Source organism: Gopherus flavomarginatus, chromosome 2 (genome assembly GCF_025201925.1).
Source record: "Gopherus flavomarginatus isolate rGopFla2 chromosome 2, rGopFla2.mat.asm, whole genome shotgun sequence".
NCBI classification, from domain to species: Eukaryota; Metazoa; Chordata; order Testudines; family Testudinidae; genus Gopherus; species Gopherus flavomarginatus.
In genome coordinates, this window is record NC_066618.1 from 26,909,993 (window position 1) to 26,925,323 (window position 15,331).

At 39.1% G+C, this 15,331-nt stretch overlaps 2 long non-coding RNA genes across 3 annotated transcripts in view; one reads left to right on the forward strand and one right to left on the reverse strand.

Moving 5' to 3' along the window:
- The first annotated feature begins 8,630 nt into the window (after positions 1-8,630).
- The window catches only part of LOC127045775 (uncharacterized), a 139,658-nt gene continuing 132,957 nt past the window's right edge, over positions 8,631-15,331 (forward strand). The window contains exon 1 of one of the 2 annotated variants that reach the window (XR_007772814.1): positions 8,631-8,775. This is a non-coding gene — a long non-coding RNA (uncharacterized LOC127045775). The remainder of the gene's footprint in view (positions 8,776-15,331) is intronic. The other variant, XR_007772815.1, reaches the window with a different exon arrangement.
- LOC127045778 (uncharacterized) lies at positions 9,210-15,040 on the reverse strand. Its single transcript, XR_007772819.1, has 3 exons — positions 14,952-15,040; positions 13,390-14,218; positions 9,210-9,282 (listed from the first exon to the last, which is right to left on the reverse strand). It is a non-coding gene; the product is annotated as an uncharacterized LOC127045778 (long non-coding RNA).

Below are 15,331 nucleotides of genomic sequence, written 5' to 3' on the forward strand. Positions count from 1 at the left end.
ACAATGGAATTATTTGCTTGGGGTGATTGTGAAATTGCCGTCACTGGAAAGTAGTCAAGGTAAGACTAGACAGGGAAACAATGAAGACTCTCTGATTAGACTCACATAGTTATACACAGGGGATGAACTACGTGACCCAAGAGATATTTTACGACTCTAATATCTATGACTATGACCCCTCAAGATGAAGATTGTAATTTTTGTCATGAGTAAATTCCTTGTGATGCAATACACCTTTTCATAACAGGTTAAAAAACTACTGCTGCAGCAATAGAAATCCTTGCTATTCACAAGGTATGAGATGGTCTTCCTTGTCCTCACAACTTTGCATGTGGCTTTTGCATCACAGCACACCACAGAGCATTCTGGCTGTGTCTCTCCTCATTATGCAAAGTGTGCAGCAGCTCTGGTTTTTCCCCTCTCAACAAAAGCTGCAAAATTAAATACAAATTCTAATGTAGATGTAAAATAAAATGTGTCCTTATAGTAACATTCTCTTCTTTGGGCTATAAAGAACAAACACAGTTGACGTTAAAGAGTAGATGCTTCTGATCTCATTTACACTGGTGTAAATGCAGAGCAACTCCATTGGTTTCAAAAGCTCAAGAGGGAAAAAAGAAATAGTAAAGGAGTGACTTGGTGGAATTATTCTGGATTGACAGGTAAAATGCCAACTGCATGGTTACTATGAATAAAGTATTACTATTTATGTTATGGTAACACCTAGATTCCACAACTGAGATTAAGGTCCCAATTAATGTATTAATTATTCCTTTTATGATGCACTTCTAATCTTCATAAATACATGAGCGAGATAGATGCTTCCCTAAATACATATAGTGTCTGGTATTATTATTTCTTTCTATTACAGTAGCACTTAGAGTCCTCAACTATCCTTGAGGATCCATTGTGCTAGACACTGTACTGACACATACCAAGAGACAGTTCCTTCCCCAAAGAGCTTACATTCTGCAGAAGGTGGGGGGGAGGAGGAAGGGAGGGGTTATTATCCTCGTTATTGAGTTGGGGAATTGAGGCATAAAAATATCAAGTGACTGGCTCAAAGTCACACAGGCAAGAAATGAACGCAGATCTCCTGACTCCTAGTGGAGTGCCTTAATCATAAAACCATCTTGACTGGCTTTTGGATGCAACCAGACTACTAACCCACTTCATTTGAATCTACAGCCTTATGGAGCCTTTATTCATTTTATTTTTCATTTCCTAGCTGGCAATTTCATGAGCCTTCTTAAAGCTGTGTCCTTTTCCCTGTAGGTAATTTCTCGGAAGGGCATGGGTCCTTAGAGGATCTTTAGGAAAGCATTGCCTATCTTCTTTTGAGCTAGATGCTATATGAACTTCACCTGCTGCTGTAAATTGGCTGTGAGTGTACAGTAACTTCACATGTCAGTTTGGCCTACCCACTTTCAGCTGTCACCAGCCTCCACTGGGTATATGCTTCCCGCCCTTCCCTTCATTGTTAGAAGAAACAATTTCTAGATGGTTTTTGACAGGTGGAAATTCCCTGCATTTTAAGTGAGTGTTTGTTGAGAGTAAACACTGGAGGAAATACACCAGGCAAGTGATTATTTTCAAGAGGAAACAATTAATTTAATATTCATATATAAAAACCTAAATCTATCCTTTTCTCTATGGGCTTATGAAAATGATTCATGTGGAAATATGTTTTAATGTCACTTGGCCTTAATTTAGAAATCATGGATTGAGAAGCATGATGGAACTAGACAATTAGATTATTTGAAGCATAAATGCATTTCCTTGTTGCTTTAAATTCAGAAAAAAAAAATCTTTAACCAGCTGATGTTTTTCTAGTATCATCTGATTTAATATCTAGTGACTAAATCACACTTCTGTTCTGAAAGATTGCTGATGGCTATCGGGAAAGAACACACCGTTTAGAGATAATTCTGCCTATATGCTGTAGCTCTGTCTGTATTTTTGGTACATTTTTTTTTTGTTAGGGATATATTCAGGAAAACAGGATCTTTGTTTGAAGAGTTTGTCTACACTTCTTGTGTATTCTCCACCTGAAGCCAGAATCTATCAAAATTACTGTGGAAGTTATCTGATCCAAAACATTTCACATATGAAAAAGTCTAGCCACAAGCCCTGTAAACATTCATTACACACGTGAGTAACTTGATTTGTGAGTAGTTCCAGTGGAGCTAAGTGCTTGCTGAATGTTAGCATCTATAAGCCACAACCACGTTGGGCCCCATTGTGCTAGGTGCTGTATGAACATATAATAAACAACAGCCCCTGACCCTAAAAGATTATGTTAAACATGACATTAGTTAGGGCTAAGTGGGCCCTGTATGGTGTATTCCTGCAGCTAATTATTTCAAGGTCCAAAATATTAATAATTATTATGCATTTCTCAGTTTTATAAATGTTTCCCTAAGTATATTCAGTGGCTAATTTTTAATATTTCATTTTTATGACAGTGAATCTAGACCTAGAGCCCTCAACTGACAGGGAAGGCCATTGTGTTAGGCACTGTAAAAGTATGTTGCCAGACACTCCTTTTCCCTGACAAGTCTTGCATTCTAAATGGACAAAACAGACAAAAGGCAGGAAAAAGGAAATACTATTATCCTCATGTTATGGATGGAGATCTGAAACACCAAGAAATTAAGTTACTTTCTCAACGTCACCTAGGTGGTCAATGGATGAGCTTGGAACTGAACCCAGAACTCCTAAATCCCAGTCCAGTATCTTAACCACAAGATAGATCCCAGGAAATACATGCACCTAAGAAACGTGGAGGAAATAATTATTTTTCATAGCAGGATCTTAACACTACATATTTAAAGGTATTTCAAGGAATTGTCTGGATAAAATGGGAATGTGCAGCAAGACAGTGCATGATTACATGTTCTCAGAGATCAGTAAACTAATGGTGTTTATATACAAGTGATTAAAATAAGGTCATTGCCCTGCCTCCTTCAACCGCAATGCATCATTTGTTTGTCTTTTTTTCCCTGAGATTTATACAGTAGCAGACAATGCTATAGGGGCTGTTACGTGGCTTAAAATGAGACAAAAATAGAAAATTCCTAAATACAAATAATTGCAAATAAATGCCTGAGTTGGGACTTTGCAAATCAACAATAGAAATAATAATTGCCCAAGTAAAATATCACTTCACCCAGCCACCTTTAACCTTCCCGTTTATCAAATGCCTGAGACACAAGCTGGGCCTTGTAGCGTGCTAGGAGGCCAATGTGAAGGACCCCTCATGGACAATGTCCTGCTGTCAGCTTCCTCTAGTTTAAAATAACAGAGCACTAGTTTGAGCACTTGTGTGAGTTATAACTACAGCAGTATCACGCACAGGTGAGACAGGGTCTCTTTAATAGTGGTCACCTCCGCCACTGAAAACAATTCCATGCACTTGCACCAGCAGTAAACAGAGAGTCCCTACAGGTCATGGAGTACTGGTGTCATGTGTTCCCTTCATGAAACCTTGCTTAATAATCAGGCAGCAGCATTCTGCACTAGCTCTTGCTTCTGAACGGTCCATAGTGTAGCTCCAAGTAGAGTGCACTGTCACAGTAGCCTAGTCTTGAGGCTTCAAAGGGCTGGGTAGCTGTAACAAGATTCACATCTGAGATTAATGGTTGCAGGTGCCTCACCACGCACAGATGAAATAAAACTCTCTTGGCCACAGCTGCTATGTGATCATTCAAAAGCAACTCATGATCTAATAGGACCCCCAAGCTGCAAATCTGGGTGTCAAAAAGCAGACATTCCCCATAATCAGGGTCCTTGCTAAGTTATCTGGTTGCTTCTGACATCCTATCAGCATTACCTTAATTTTCTCAGGTGTGAAACCGCTCCAGATACTTCTTATCCATGCTTCAATCTCATACTGACATCCATTCTCCTACACAGCTGTCTCAAATGTGGCATAGAGTTGAATGAATACATCACACATGGTATTTCCTACACTTTCATAGTAATCTCAATGAGTCTATTCTTATCTCAACCATCACTATCTGAAATAACCTTCACATATGATGATAACATTCACTCATTTTACATATTTATTTAATTATACAAGCATCTAAGCGCACCCTGACACTAATACGCAATGTTGCCAACTCTCATGATTTCATCACAAAAATTGCAATATGGGGTGGTTTTCTTGAAGCCCTGGATCCCGGAGGCATGTGATTAGATGAGAATTTTAGCTTTCATTAAACAAACCAAAACAAAAACCCACAACAATGTAGGTTTCTAGTCCTCCTGAGGGTTGAGAAAAACCTGAAACTAAGTGTACCCTAAAGACTTAAAGCTAGAAGAGAAATAAAAAGAACCCCTACATTTATTATAGTTCTATATTAAATGTCATGATTTTTAAGTCAAACTCATGATTTTTGAACATTTGGGGTTGGCAAATACTGAATATACCCAGTGTACTTACGTCCATTGGATTTTACACAATTTGTTGTATTTAGGAGTTTTTAAAAAATAATGCCAAAGGACTCCATCCTACACCCACTGAAGATGATGGGAGTCTTTTCAGACTTCAGTGGGCCTTGGATCAGACTGAAGGAACATAAGGCTCCAGTCCCGCTGCTGTCACCCTACACATATACAGATCCCTGTTGAAGTCACTGTGGCTCTAAGCAGATGCAAGGGTCTGCCCATGCTCAACTCATATGGTTAAGTGTGACTTACTCTCTGCGTAATGAAAAACCACCGCAAGATGCTTATTTTAACATTAGGATATATCCTCCTTCTTGATAACACGGTGTTAAGCTTAGATATCAAAGAATATAATTTTCCGTTTCTGTCAGGTCTTTTAAACAATCACTTTTTAATGTAAATGGATTAAAGGACAATTGAAAAACTGCTAATTCAGGAGTTCTCAACCTTTTTCTTTCTGAGCCCCTGCCTCCCCCCAACATGCTATAAAAACTCCATGGTCCATCTGTGCTACAACAACTGTTTTTCTGCATATAAAAGCCAGGGGTAGCAAGCAGGGCAATTGTCTGGGGCTCCACACCACAGGGAGCCCAGTGAAGTTAAGGTGCCCAGGCTTCAGCCCCAGTGGTGGGATTTGGGATAGTGGGGCTTCAGCATTCTGCCCTGGACACCAATGAGTCTAATGCAGGCCCTGCTTGGCAGACCCCCTGAAACCTGCTCACAGCCCCCGAGGGGACCTTGGACTCCTGGCTGAGAACTGCTGTGCTAATCGACCTATGTTCACTTTCTAAGTTACACAGCAGACATAATTTGGACTTTCAATAGGGTATATTCAATTGATTCTTGCCTCTTGAAAATGATCACTTGACTAGAGTTGTTAGCACAGTTTTTAATCTCATCACTCTCAAAGATTTAGGGCCAGATTATCATTACCCTCGCATTTCTCCAGCATATGGCAGAGAGGAGACAGGGACCATATCCCTCATTCCAGTATCTCTTCACCAATGGCAGCCATAATTTGGCTGCCTACAATAACTACACGCAGAGAGCAGCGCTGCTTGGCAATGCTGAACACCCCAGTGGGGACGTGACTGGCATCCAACACATCAGAAAGTGTCTGGAAGGCTACATTGTGGGAGTGGATACTTCATCTTTTCAAATGACATAGCAGAGCCCTCTTTGTCAGGAATTGCTTTTATATTGGGGGCACTGGTATGGCAGAGGACACTGTTCTGCATCCTCAATGGCATTATGGCAGCACCTGTCCTATACCCACTGGCATCATAGCTCAGGTGGTAAATGTCATGATCTCCAGCCATGAAACTCCTATTGTAGGAGCATTAATCTGGCCCTTACCATATTCATAAACCAAGTGAGATTCAAACAATCATCAATAACCTAGGAAATGGGTCTTAAGAACCTTTCCAAGATTTCTCAAGAACCCAACAGTCTGAGCTGGTTTTCTTTTCATTCATCATTTGTTTAGTTAAAGTTTCTGAGTGCAGATTCACTTTCTTTGTTCAGTCTGTATTGTTGTTTCACTTTCCTTAATATACTGATAAATGGCCTGAAAGGTTGTCTAGTTTCACTTCTGCAAATAATTCAGAATCCTCTGTTGCAATGCCATTAGTAGCAAGAGTATTTATTACTGAATCATAATGTAAATTCCATGGTTTCTAAAGTGATATAATGTGGAGTTTCTTCTCTCTCTCTCTCCAGTGGTGGAAGCACATCATTGTCATTAAAAGATGTACAAGGTTATTGCCCTTTCTCTGTAATTATTGTTCTAATAGAAAATGTGTATAAAGTGCAGAATAAGGAATGAATGGGTTCAAAACAGAAGCTCCTAGTGCCTGTTCTATAATCCAGCCCCATATGGCAGTAACTGAAAGTTGCTAATATCTGATGTCTTTTTGGAGGACTGTCTGGAATGAATTGGTGATCTCACTCCAGCTTATACTGGCTAGGAGTCCATATCACAGAACCTCCACTCGATCTGAAACCCATTTTGGGAATCTCAGGAGACTGCAAGGGTTAAAGGGACATGAAAAATAAACTAACGTCTTTCTATTGAGGTGGTCAGAACTGAAGCATATTAGTGCTACAATACAGGGCATATTGAACTGCTGTGGCCATACTGTAAATGTTCTGTGGATAAATAAAGGACTTCAGGTCTGCCTATTTTGCCTCATTTCCCAAGCACAAGATTCACTTAAAAGAGAAAAAAGTAAATAAGTTTTGACCAAAATGACCTACCCAGAGAGAAGGCTTTTCAGTAATGTGAATACAAAAGCGTTAATAAACTGTATATGAGGAATCAAAAATGGGATTGGAATCTCCTATTCCTCTAAAACTTCCACCTGGCTATAGAATCAACAGGATCTAAATCCATATATAGGTGTCTACCTAAGATGCATGATTTTCATAGGTGCTGAACTCCCACATCTCCCACTGATTTCTACTTTGTGTACCTAAGTTTTGGCCTTAGTATTTATTTTTCAGAACCCAAGGAAGGCACTTAACTGATATATCACCTTGGACTTTATACCTTTGGGAGTCCTCTCTGTAAGCGCTGCTCCCCTTGACAAAGAATTGAAGTCTCTTTTGCTCACAGCTAGGTATGGAAGAGCTAGTTTCCTCTTCCTGGATATGCAGCACTTAACCATGAATCAAAATTAATTCACATCAGTAATCAAGGCAAGACAGGGATTAGTTGGTCAGACTGCAAATATATATTTTTTAAATAATGGTTACATATAGTTCATGAATATAACCTAAAATCATTCAAGTTCAATCCCATAGCTAACCTACAACATGGCTCTCTGAAGTACACAGGCCTGAGATGCCTAGTCAGCTGTCTGGACTAAGTCTGAGTGGGTATGTCTATAGTGTAGCTGGGAGTGTGCCTCCCAAGATGCTAGTGCATGTCTGAGTAGCCGGGCTGGGAGGCATGGCCCCAGTTGCAATGTAGACTTACCGACTGTGCCCCTCAGACCCAGTCCCATAGCTATGCACAGCATGACCCTCTTAAACACACAGGCCTGAGGCTCCCAGTGAGCTCTGAGGACTCAGCCAGAGAGTGTCTCTCAGACCCTTCCTGTTAGTGTTTTTCAGGCCCCTACTGGACTCAGCCAAAATCTCCCTCAGAGCCTTTCCAGGGCCACCCAGAGGATTCAGGGGGCCCCTTCCATAAAAAAAAAAGTTGCAGTATTATAGAATACTATATTCTCATGGGGGCCCCTGCATGGCCCAGGGCCTGGGGCAAATCGCCCCACTTCCCCCCCCCCCCCCCCGGGCGGCCCTGAGCCTTTCTGGACTCAGTCTGAATCGTTCCCTTCTGCCCCTGTGGACTCTGTAAGAATCCCACAGACCCTTTTTGTCAGAGTTTGTCCAGCTACAGCCCTTACCCTGCAAAACAGCTGCTCTGCATCAGTGTCTTGTGGCCTCTCCCCTGACCTTGGGTTAAGCACCATGCATAAACTCAGAGTTACTAAATGTAACCCTTGAAGAGGAAACTCTTTCAAGAGTTATACTTAGTATGCATGTGCGTCTCTCTTTTTAATTTGCCCAGTTCTTCTGGGACACATTATGAAACTCAGACAGATACCTGCATTGCGGGTGCTGCATAGATGCCTTACTAATCCTTAAGGCCCTGATCAAACTCCCACTGAAGTCAATAGAAAGCTGCCTGGATGGGCATTGGATCAGGCCACATTTGACCATGGGCCTTGGTGAATGCAAGATTGTGGTTGACTAGGACTCAAGACCAATGTTGGTTAGAATTTTTTCACTAGAAAATGTTGATTTGTCTAAACCAAGACTATTCACAGGATAGGATCAGTTTCAACAAACTTCCCATTTTGAAATTTAAAAAAAAAAAGTTTTGAAATTGTTGAAATGTCTTATTTGGACACTTTCTTAATTAAAATGCTCTGTTTCTTGGGTCAAAACTTTCCATTTTGAAATGTAAGCTAATTTATTGTATAAAAAAAGTAAAAAAAAAATGAAAACAAAACAAAATGTTTTGAAATTATTGAAAAAAAATGGCAGATGACCCAATCTGATTTGATTATTTTTATTTTCAGTTTGTGTACATTTTTGAGATTTCAACTTTTTGTCCCTATTAGGGCTGGGAAACATTTTCACTTGAAAATTCTCATGAGATGGAAAATAGATTCCCACTCAACTCTGCTCAATACTGATAAGTCAAAGAACAACCAAATGTTTAAAAAAAGATGAAATTCATCCCAGTGCAACGTGCCTGCAGGGTCTATACAGTATTTGAGGTCTGTGGAGGGTCTTCTAGAAGCCGAGGGCAGTAAGGTAAGTTTTATGTACATAGATGATAAAGTATCAGAGAAAACAAAAGACATCATTATTACTTGATTGTGCAAATGATTAGATAAAGAGCTTGCCTTCTTGGTAAAATATCTGGTGCTGTAAACATGCAATTTAAATAAGTTACAGGCTGTATTCACATGCAATGGGATTTTTAAATGCTTCTAGGTGTAATGAGTACTTTTTGGAAAAGCACCAGTTGTCTACAGCCAGTTAGGGTATAATCTCAGTCCAGCACACTCTCCCTGTTCATTTGGGTCAGTGGTATGGTTTTCTTATGCTCTCTTTCTTGCCAGCTTCTTCTGCAGACACAGCAGCTTTGTCCATTTTTGGAATGAGTTTGGCGGATGAAGAGGCAAACCATGAAAAAAAAATTCCTAGCCACCGTTTCTGTTTCTTTGGTTAGTTCCATAGAGATCCTGTGTCCAGTGTGACTTTGGTTTCCTTTTTCTATGTGGTTGCTATCATTGTTTTTTCGCCCTGTTGCATACTCTGCAATATATGTTCAAGCAAAATATCATCAGCAAGTTTTCTTTAATAGACTCATAAAAGCTATTTTCTTTTCATTTAAAAATATAGTCTAGATACTCCTATCTTATCACAAGTTTTGCATTTTATAAACAAATAATTTTTAAATGGGCAAAATGAGTTCTCAGAGATTAATTGTAAAAATGGAGAGTCTCTTTCAGTACAGCTGAAGTGCATAGCCCCCATGTCACAAATGTACACTGCTGGAAAGAATATTGTGCATGTATAAAAATGTGAACTGTATAGGCTGCCCAGTTTTCCAAATGTTGTATAGCATTGGTTTCTACTGTGATTCGTTGTTCTCAAACTACCATAACACACAATGATCATCGATCCCTAAAGACACAAAAAATCAAGCCATTACCTGACAAACCAACAGGTTTTCTATTTTCCAAACGTTCTGGGTCAGTCCGTCCCTGAGATGAGGAATAGGGTTGTACAGAGAACTCGGGAGGCTACGGTTTATCTATTCCTGCCAATTGCTACTTCTGACTGAATGTGTTAAATGTGCCCTCTGGAAAGGTGTACGCTCTCTGCTTCAAAAGGGAACAGCACATCAGTGTTGAAACTTAATATGGCAGCTACTAGTTTCGGGCTTCAGATATGAGAGAAGCCCACTAAAATTTGCACTTGCTTTTGAAAAGCATGTGTGAGATTGGAGGATTTGTAATGACAAACTGTTTAACTACAGTTAGAGTGTAAATGTTAGTATGCTTTGTATGAGGCAGCATTGTAAAACTCAAACATTCAAAACTTGTGAATCAAGCCTTAGCAACTAATGAAATTGGCTTAAAAATCCTGAGATTTAGAAAATAATAAATTCTGGATTCTTTTTATTTGCCTTCTGGTGTTGGAACATTTAAGATTCACACTTTCAAGTTTTTGTCTGCAGATATGAGAGTCTTGAACGTACTTTAAGAAAAAAAGAGAAAGCTTAGGCCTTGTCTACACTACGGGGAGAGATCGATCTAAGTTATGCAACTTCAGTTATGTGAGTAACATATCTGAAGTTGACGTACTTAGATCTACTTACCATGGGGTCCACACTATCTATGTCGATGGGAGACATTCTCCCGTCGACTCCCCTACTGAGTATAGGAGTTGACGGGAGAGTGATCTGTGATCGATGTAATGGGTCTTCACTAGACCTGCTAAATCGACTGCTGATGCATCAATTGCCATGTGTTGATCCCCCTGTAAGTGTAGAGAAGCTCAAGTGGTAACCTGATTCCAGAAGCTGGGGCTCTAGCAAGAGGATGAAACATTGTGATCCATGAGATAAAATTGTAAGAGTTGGCAAGATTGATAAAGACATGGTGAAGATATTGTGGTTAATGGCCAGATTGCTGGACAAAGATGCAAGAAGGATTTTAAGGTATAATGTTAGGGAGTGAATAAATAGCAAGCCTCTGCCCAGCACCTAAAGACTGTTACATGGTTAAAATAATGTTACATGTAACAATGTTTTACACAGTTAACTTGCTGAAATACACTCCTTGTTAGCAGTTAAACCCTGGAACATTATGGCAGAAATGCATTTCTAAAATAACATGCCATTGTACTGTGAAAATGTTAAGGTAAGACTGTCAATATATTTAATAGGTATAACACTGAAGTTATTTAAGCTTCTGCAGTTTGAAATCACAGAAGCACTACCCCAAGTTAAGTAGTTTTTGGCAGATGGAAGAACAAGATAGCTTGCTATTTTTTCTCCCTGCTTAAGGGTAAAATGCTATATGACAGATCACAGAAAACCATGCTGCTTTAACAGCAAATTTATGTCATCTACTGTTTTAGTGAGCTGGAATTATAAAATACTGCTTGTGTCACAAGTATGAAAAAATAATGTAGGGCACTGAGGTTTCTCAGGATATATTTCATTTAATGCTGAATTGTAAATTCATATTCACTGCAGCGGTTTTTCAAAGAAGTTGTACTTTTCACATATTTACAAAAATAATTTGTTCTGGTGCCAGAGAAGACTGCTGGAGGCCATGTTCTTGCAATGGCCAATGCAGGATGTTGTCTGGAGTATTATTATTATGATTATTTTTAATACCTAAATTTAGGCTCTGCACAGCATGGAGGCAACTGATAAACTCAGTTGCTACAAAGCTTTCAAAGATACCACCAGCAACTTTCTTTCTCTCCCTTCCAAACAAGATATGTTATTTATATATACATATGCAGGGTATATTTGAGTCATTGTGATGATATGGAGCATTAAGTTTCCTTGGTATTTACCAAACTGACAACTTCTGAGAACTGAACCAGGAACATGTTCAGAAAATGATTAAATCCTGTTCTTTTTTATGGGTGCTGCAGCTGGGGATGTGTTTGTCATTAGAAGTAGAGCTTTAAATTAACTTGAACAATGAGTTCCTTTCGGTGTACCATTTGTGCAACTTTTACCTATACTGAAAGCTGTTTGAAGCAAAAATGAGTAATACTGCTCCTTTTAGCACCTTGTTTACTCTCTGCATTTAGGGGTGTGTGTGTATATATATATAATGTAAAATGTATATGAAATAAGCAAAACTCTATGTGTTTACAAGAAAAAATGCACAATGTACGGTTGAATTTCAAATTTTAGGATGACTTGTGCCTGGATTTTAAGGGAACCAATAAAAGATCATATACTATTTATAAATAACTGATGCAAAATCATGTAATGTATTGTTGTAATGAAGCACATATTTGATTCAGCTGTAATGCCTATATGAAGTAGTTCTAGTTTAGCTTTCCTAATGACATCAGCTTTGCAGAATTGTCTTGGAAAGTTATCCAGTCCAGGCACAAAATCTACTCTCTCATCCTCAGTAACATGATGATGATAATGAAATAAACTCATACTTTCCTCACCAGTGGAGGAGAATTCTTGCCTGAGGGAGTGGAATTTTGCAAGGCTGAAGTACAAAGAGCCGAGTTAAAGGGACAAGAGATTTCCAGATGTTGTGGATTAAACCAAGTGATTATTCTTAACTGTAAATGTGTAACTTTCCCCCTCCCTGAAATAGATTTTAAAATGGATATTTATTTTCAAACAAAACCAGTTGCCTTGTGAAACAGTTGGTTGGTTAGGGAGGGGAAAAAAAAAAAAAAGAAGTGACCTAATGCTACTGAATAAAATATCTGATCTCTTGCTGCCAGGGCTGAGTCATTTCCTGTTACAATAACAAGACTGTCATCAGCTAAACTTTTCTAGCTAGCGTACAGTTTGCCGGTATGTGTATGGCTTTATTTGTGCATGTTGCTAGAAAGTTAATGTTGAAAAATATACTGTACTAAATTTGTAAACATCTTCTTTGTATCAAAAAGCACTAGTGGTCAATATATTTCTAATTTATTGCTGGTACACTTCTACCCCGATATAATGCTGTCCTTGGGAGCCAAAAAATCTTACCCCTTTATAGGTGAAACCGCGTTATATCAAACATGCTTTGATCTGCCGGTGCGCACAGCGCCCCCCCCCCCCCCCCGAGCACTGCTTTACCACATTATATTCGAATTCGTGTTATATCGGGTCACGTTATATCGGGTTGGACGTGTATTATAAACTCTGAATTTTTAATATTCCCCAAACTCTGAATAATAATGTTGTAATTCCAGCAAGGGATTCTGCACACATCAGACTGTACTAATATCATTAGAGCTCTCTGAGGTGGAACTTGGAACCTTACTTTCAGCTGTATTTTATTCTCAGAAATAAGGTATGGAGAATACCTATTTCTCTATATTGGACCTATCAGTCCTCATCCTCAAAGGAAACCTGCACAACACTTTCAAAAGACGAGCCTGGGAGCTTAAATTCATTACTCTGCAAGACACCAAAAATCATGAACTGAACAGACACCCACTAATCTCCTCTTTTTGTCCTATGACTTCAGAGGTGTTAATGGGCCACGCTACTTTGAATGGTCCCTTACAATATGTGCTAATTGCTTTGTGCTAAATAATCTGTTCCACCCTGCATTTTGCTGTGATGCTGGGATTTCCCAGCTCTGTGTGGCTTGAAAGCTTGTCTCTCTCACCAACACACCTTGGCCCAATAAAAGATATTACCTCACTTACCTTGTCTTTCTATTAGGGCATCTTGTCTGTCCCCTGTCCATGGAAGACTATTTCCTTCAGCATACCCTCCAGTGCTTTCTCCAGTGGAAAGGACATGTTTCAACAATCCTTTATAATTTGCCGAGGTGTGAGTACCCAGAATTCCAATGGACTTCAACTGGAGTTGTGAGTGCTCAACACCTCTGAAAACTAGGCCCCAAGTGTCTCAAATTAAGCACTTAAAATAAGTGGATCGTTGAAAATGAAGGCTATAACTTCTCTGTGCATTTATGACCCCTTCTGGGAAATGGGCATAATACGTTGAAAAGCACACTGAGATCGTTTAGTTAAATGGCAACATATAAGTAGAGAATATTGTTTTCTGAGAAATCAAAAATAGCACTTCCTCTTGATTCTGGATTTACCTTTGATGTATATATTGACTGTGTTCAGTCTCATTCTCTCAGAATCATTTTCATTAATTGTATCCCATAATCACCTAATTGATGTCTCAGTCTCCTATATCTCAGTCCTTCTATTTGTGTGGAACCCAAACAACTTTAATGGCATTACTTATGGAATAAAATGCTATTGGAATTTTCCTTCCGTCTGCATTTTTAAACAAATTTCTTTTCCTTCCTTTCTTTTTTCTGGTTGGCATAAAAAAAGCAGAAGACCTAGGCTGATATTTGTGGAGTATGCAGGATTAAAACATGATGGTGCCGCTGTGTAAAAATCGTTATGCTCTATTCCCCAGCGAACATGAACATTATCGTGCAGTCCTGGATAAAGTCACTGATTATACTGTTTAGGCCATGGAAGCAAGATATGTTGCAAGTCTCTTGAGTTTCTGTAATTAAAAAGTTGTAAATGCTTAGGTTGGTTTGTAAGTAGCTGTTGAGATCATTGGCAGAAATTCAACTGTGCATGGTAGCCGTTATGTATTATTCCATTCTTTCAGGAATGGAAAATTACTGGTGTTTGCTTATATACAAACAAACGTTGGCTGTAACTTGCATAGGTAGTTTTCCAGGCTGTATGTATGGACTGGCTTTATAATTGTTTCGGATCCTCTCTGTCTTCAGAATTATATATCAAAAATCCAGGCTGTCATTGCCATCTAAAGGTTCACTTCTTACAAGGTTATACTGCTGCATACCTTGAACATTTTTCTAAGGGCAATTTTCTTTATATACAGTGATTCCTTCCCCCTTGAGTACATCTGAAAATATAATTGAGCCCTACATTTCAACTGAGTATTAAAAAGCATTTTGAAAAGCATTTTTAATAGGCAACATTTAATTTTGACACAAATACCAGCCTCTTAGAACCATCTTAAAATAAGTCTTCCAATTTGACATGAGTAACCCTTGGGTACTGATGTGTAGAAAGGGAAGAATTTTATCACTAGCAAATTATACTCTATGCAGCAGGTCAGCCAGGGATGGTTTAAAATCCGAGCACACCTGGGTGAAACTGCAGTATAAGACCTTTAGCACATAAACTCCCCTGACTCTGTTTCAGAGAACAGTGAGTTCTCAGTTCCAAGGAGGGGGGAAATGATGTCATTAAGAAGATATTACCTTGCTTTGAAGTTAGTAGATGTGTTCAAAGTTCTCTGGGGTGTTCTCAGACCTGAAAAATGTGCCTCACCACGGCTGTGAGACAGAGGTAGTCTCTTTCTCTGTAGATTTTGACTGCAGTTTGCTCTATAACTGTTGCTTTAACTAGAATGCAAACAAAAGGCATTTGGGAAAATGGCTCGTTTGGAGCTCTTTAAGGAAATGTGTTGAGAGGGAGGGCTAAACAATTTTGGCAGCACTAGTGGAAACAACAGCAGAAACAAAAATGCTCAAAAGTGAAGGAACCTGGGCAATATTGGTAGGTGCCAGTATTGTTATTAGCTGTTGAGTTCCAGTGCAGTGTGCACATCATTTGGTAATAACAATATGAGAAGTTATTG